The following is a 6,000-nucleotide window of genomic DNA, read 5'->3' on the forward strand; positions in this document are numbered from 1 at the left end:
GTAAATTATCACTTGACTGCCACAAACCTCCCAAAGAAGAGGCTAGCAATGTATGTTTAAATAAACATACCACAAAGATTTTTGGTGCACATCATCTTTAAAGTCTAGTTATGATATACATCTTTGCATTTACAAAATTTGGTTTGGTGTGTGAGCAGGATGTGTAAACATGTTGACGGTCACAATAGTGACCAGTGGGACAATACATTTTACCTAGGTATGCTTATTTAAATACATACCATATTCTTCCAATTCCAAACTTCTTCTGTTTTAAGATTAATTTTGAGTGTGGTTCTTAATTTGTTAGACCTATTGATGGCCAGACAAAATATACAACAATGTAGTTGTGAGAAAGATGGAATCCTTACTGATTTTGGTAGTGGTGGCTTAGACAGGGATAATCCATGCCCAATTTTGAATGCATATGATCAGTTCATGGGAAAAGAGAATGATCTCCTCCTTCACCAGTCACGTGGCACTCTGTTACCACCTGCAAAGTTTATGATGAAGAGACAACTGTCTCTTTGATGTACCCTTTAAAACTAAAGAGGTTCCAAATGAGGTTCTGACATAAGATGAGATACCTCTGGTCCACTAGAAAGACAACAATATTTTCACAGTAGGACCAAAGATGAACTACAAAGAGACTGATGTCAAATAGATCAATGAGCACATGAGAGGTGTATACCTTCATGACCTAAACCCCTCAAGGTTCAGAGTCATGATCAGGTCCAAGAAGAGGTGGTGGCCCATCTCAAAAGTGCACCTGTAAATAGGATGATGGTAGCTTAGGAGGTTGGAGTTTATCTTGTAACTGGTGGGTTGCTGCTGGAACCCCCACTTTGTCTGTGTCAGTCGTTGTGGCCTTTATCAAGAGGAAAATTCATACATGCCTGCCGGTGGTAGTCAGAGGATCCAGTGGTGGCAGGGTATGACTGCCTTACTGCTGTCAAACTGTGCCAGGGAAGCTGTAGCTACAATATAGTAGTTTACTGCTATCGGTGTGTGAATGTGTGTGTGAATGGGTGAATGACTAAATGTGGTGAAAAGCACTTTCAGGTCATTTGGACTTGATAAAGAACTGCACAAGTACATGCCATTTACCGTTTAGATAGTATTTTAAAAATGTGTCATAGGAGGGACGACCGATTTGCTCACCTTCTCATGGGTTGTGACTTATTATGTTATTCAAAGGTTTGGCACAAGGTCAGTAGGTCATGGAAATAGATCTCAAATGGACACTTCTCTTCAAGATGTGACCAAGACACTTACTGGTCAATACAAGAATTGTTTTCAGAGATGTTGCTTTTGCACTGCCCATGCCTGGGTGAAATTCAAAGCTTTATTGCACATTGAGTGCTTCAAGAAAGATCATGTAAAGTAAGGAGGGGAAATAACCCAAAATTGAAGAATACCAATTTGGTGAGAAATGGTGAGAAGAAGCCATACAACTTACCTTTGATTCCAGGCCTTGGGGTCCGGTATCCTGCAGCTTTCAGGTGTGTCCCTGGTCCAACAGACCTGAATCAAATGGATGACCTCCTCAGTATGCAGTCCAGTTCTCCAGAGTCCTGCTAATCACCTATTTCAGGTGTATTGAAGCAGAGACGAATGGAAAATATCCCTGACACCGGCCCTTAATCCCTGGAGTTGAAAACCCCTGGTCTAAGTTTATTACTGAATGACAGTCTGACTGACAGATGTTCATGATTTTTAATAATATAAATTAAGGCCTTTACTATAGATGCTTTCTTTATGATCTATGTTAACGTGATAACAGACTGAAGTTCAATATAATTATGCATGAACACTCAAGCACTCAAAGTTATCTTGGTTTATACATATAGTCAAATTTTTACTTTACAGAGCAAATGTTGCACTAAAATATTGCTGTGACAAGATATATTCAAATAAAGAAACAATTTTCACCTTTTATGATCTTTTCTATTAGGAAAAATCACTTTTAGCTCATCTTAGTAAGAACACCATATTATCCCGCCGGTCACAATTGTGACTGATCATAAAACACACTTTTTCATATTTTTCCACAGTTTTTAAAATTATTTGCCCTTGATTAGTTCAAAGGGCTATCAATGACATCTGATTTTAATATTTTCATGTCTGGGAAAAATTTAAAGTGAATCAGCTCTGATAGTCTGTCAATGCACACAGCCTGTGTAAATCTGTGGGAGATATTTTGAATCTGCTGTGAAAACTTAAAGCTAAAAAATACTGATAGCAATAATTCAGTTACTTTAATCTTCCAATATCTCCATTCTTCAAAACAAAAAAATCAGAGCATAAGTCAAGGATAGATCATTGCAAGCAGACCCGAGGCTGGCCTCGCGTCTTTTCTTTAGCAGAACAGAACGGCTTTTGAGAAAAGGTTTCAAAGCATTACAAAGATATCGTCTGTTACCTTCCACAGTGTGTCCGCCCTGAAGCAGGGCAGCATGAATATAACTCTTGTTTCTCAATAGAAACTCAAAGATTGACAAAACAAATTGAAATTATAAAAGGGAGACATGAAGGTCGTTCATTCTTACAAATGTATCTTTCCATGAAATACATTTCTAAAACCTGTTTGGCAAAGGTAACCCAGGAAATCTTAGAATTTCACTTAGTGCACAAAAAATCCAACAGAGCCACTCAAGTGTTTGAACTTTATTAAGCAACCAGAAATTAACAGTACTCTAAAGCTGAGAGAACAAAGTATAGAATGAGTTCTTGCAGGTACTTCAAGTGGAGAATTTCTCCTGTATTTTACAACAACAATGAGGTTAACAAATATTCTAAGGATTTGCTTCATCCTTGCCATGTCCAGTACAGTTACATTCGTTTTTCTGTGTTGTGTTGCAGTCGACTCTTTCACATTCCACCAGAAGTGTTCTAAAAAGTTCAAGTTAAGGAAACTATGACAGCCGCCCTTTTATTTTTCAAGACATCTCAGAAAAAAAAACGCCAAGATCCAATGACGCTCAAGCTAAGGCATCTTCACAGCCAACATTTTGTCCTAGAATTTTCTCATACTTGATCGCATTCTTCTGTCACTACACATTCAGCAAGTATCTTGTGTTAAAGGATGCACAACAACCCCAAAGAATCTCCGAGTCACTGCTGTGCTTCACTATTCGCTTCTTTAGACATTTTACTGAGGTTTGTAAACTTAGTCTATGACTTAACAGTGCCACAGAATAGAGTTTTTTAATGTCTTTAGTTTATTTCCAGACTTTGAGCAATTTGAGGTTTACCTTTTATGAGAATGTGTCTTAGTAGTGGAATACAACATGGAGTTCAGGCAGTGACCCTTTATTGCTTAGTTAGCAGTTTACTGTGATAACTGAAACCTACATGGTTGCTACCACTAAGTATAACTGCTTGTCTTCTGCAATTAGTTGAGAGCTTGACAAGTTGCCTCCTTAAGAATCTCTTAGCTTTCTCTTGCTGGTACATCCATGTGATATAACTACTGCTCCTTTAACTTTAAACTTGTTAGCCAGTCTTCCAGCTATATCTCCAGGAACAATTAAGAATGTGTGCTTTCATAAAGAATTTAAATCAAATAATTTATTAAGTTGATCACAAAATGTGGGCGTTAATGCTGAGTTTCAATATTATCCTTGTAAAAGTTGTTTTACTTACATAAACTGCTGTTTTTGGACTTTGTCTTTGTAAAGTATAAATGCAAAATGATTCTCTTTTTGAGTGCAGTCCAGCTCTTTTACCTTCTCTACTGGGAGAACACACTGTTTCACTACCTTGAAATGTAAACAAACCACTGTCATTGTCTGTTATGTCATAGTAACAAGCCTCTGGTGAGTTTCCTAACTCTTCAAAAAATCTGATATTTATGTGTAATCAATGTTCAACAAACCACAAAGTAATTGTAATAAATATAACAGAGTGAGGCAGGAAACCAGATTATTTATTACGTTCCTTGAGTCTCTGCTCAACTTGAAGAACAAATTATATGCTTTACAGTTGTTTCAGGATATGCTAAAGGTGCAAAGACAGCCGCACCAATGGGTTTTTAAGGAATAAGAATAATTGTGGATTTTTTGTTCTTTTGTTTGTATTGAAGCCTGTGCCTTTGAGCTATGAAGCTCAAACAGATTTTGAATGAATCGAGCAGTAAGATAAAAAGCACAACAAAAAATTTATGGCAAATTATACATTTAGTAAAAAAAAAAAAACATGACAAAACCATAAAGAAATGCAACTGTTAGTATGCATGACACAATAAAGTCTTCCTGAAGTTATAAGAGCAACACAAGGTTTCATTGCAAGTAGAACTTCCTTCCATTTTTAGTCTTTCACTCTGTAATGTAGTGCAAATTGATAGCTAAAGTACATGTACAATGATAATATTAGTGTCCCCAAGTCAAATTCTTTTAGGGAAATCAAATTGAGATGAAAAGAAGAAAAAATTCAAAAATATTTTGATTTCAAGAATATTTTTTTTTAAATCAAAATATTTTAAGTTTTAAGATCCATCCATCCATCCATTTTCTGTTCACCCTTTGTCCCTAATGGGGTCGGGAGGGTTGCCGGTGCCTATCTCCAGCTACTTTCATAAAGTAATTCTGAAAATCCAATGCTTTAAATGTCAAAATCACATCAGCAGATGTACAGAGAACAACATGCATCACGTAAAGATGATAAAATGTCCTTAAAACAAGTTTCCTCGACTTGTTTAACATTTGGTTATGTGCACAAAAAAAACATTAATTTGAAAAATTTATTCAATTTTATGTCATAAAATCTAAAAGGTTTAGCATTCAGTTTTATATCATCAGTCCTAAACTACTTTGTTGTGTTGTAACTGTCAGCTTTTTATTTTTTGCTTTATTATTCATGTTTTAGGCAAGAAAACTATTCTCTTACTCTAAGAAAAGAAAACACTTTTTATACCTTAAAGCCTGACTCTAATTAGTAAAACAAAAATAAAAGTCAATTATAAAACTGGGGTTATAGCTTCAGCTGAATGTAGAGAAAAGTGCATGTATCTTTACAACTGCGTGAGTTATTTTGTTTTTATGTGGGAGTCTGCATGTGTGCAAGCAAAGTCCCTATTTGGGTACAGTGAACAGCCCATCAGGATATGTAACCAAAGTAACACAATGGGAGAAACAGAAGGGCTTGGGAGCATGAAACAGTCACCTTGAACCAAGCTGCTCCTTGCAAACATAAGGATTACCCATCTGCACATTTCTGAAGCCTTTTGATTAACAATGTGTCCAAAATGAAAGCCGAAAAGGAGAAAACACAATTTAGTAATTTCAATGGCTTTCTGCAGATGGGTTGCCAACATATTTGGATAATTAACGTGTAGATATTTTCTTTATACCAGGCTCATGATGGCAATTAACATGTTTTGTGGAGAGGTGAAAACTTTTTTTGAGGCAGTGAAGATGGATGGAAATGCATTAGAGGAGGTCATGAAAATGGGCTTCTATTCTTTGCACTAAAAGGATGCTTTTATAAGGTGATAGCAATTGAGGAATAAAAACCCAAGGGCAAATAAATGATAAAGAACTCATCTTTAATTGGCAATCTTTGTAGTTCATATGAATACTACTCTAAATTTTGTATCCACATTTTCGGTGAAAGCAAGGCAAGTCTCTCTTGAACCAGGTTTCTGAAAGGCAAAAGGGATCTACAATGATGATAAAAAGGACAACTCTTCCTCCTTTTAAAACAAATTGCCAACTCTCTCTTTATCATGATACTATGAAATTCAACAAACACAATATTAAAAATGGCTTTAAATATGAACAGTGTGTTCTAGGAAAATATTAATTGTGAGCACTATAATCAGTTTTTATAAATATAATCTAAATCTGAAAAAATCCTGTGTCGAAAAGAAGTAAAAGAATCAAAGCACATTCTACTTAAATGTATTTAAATGTCCCAAATTATAATTAATCTGAAAGTTTTTCAAAACGTCTTTTCAAAGATATAGTTTGTGTTCCTAATTTGATTTTGGATTAACATTTTCAG

The sequence above is a fragment of the Xiphophorus couchianus genome, chromosome 19, assembly GCF_001444195.1.
Source record: "Xiphophorus couchianus chromosome 19, X_couchianus-1.0, whole genome shotgun sequence".
NCBI classification, from domain to species: domain Eukaryota; kingdom Metazoa; phylum Chordata; class Actinopteri; order Cyprinodontiformes; family Poeciliidae; genus Xiphophorus; species Xiphophorus couchianus.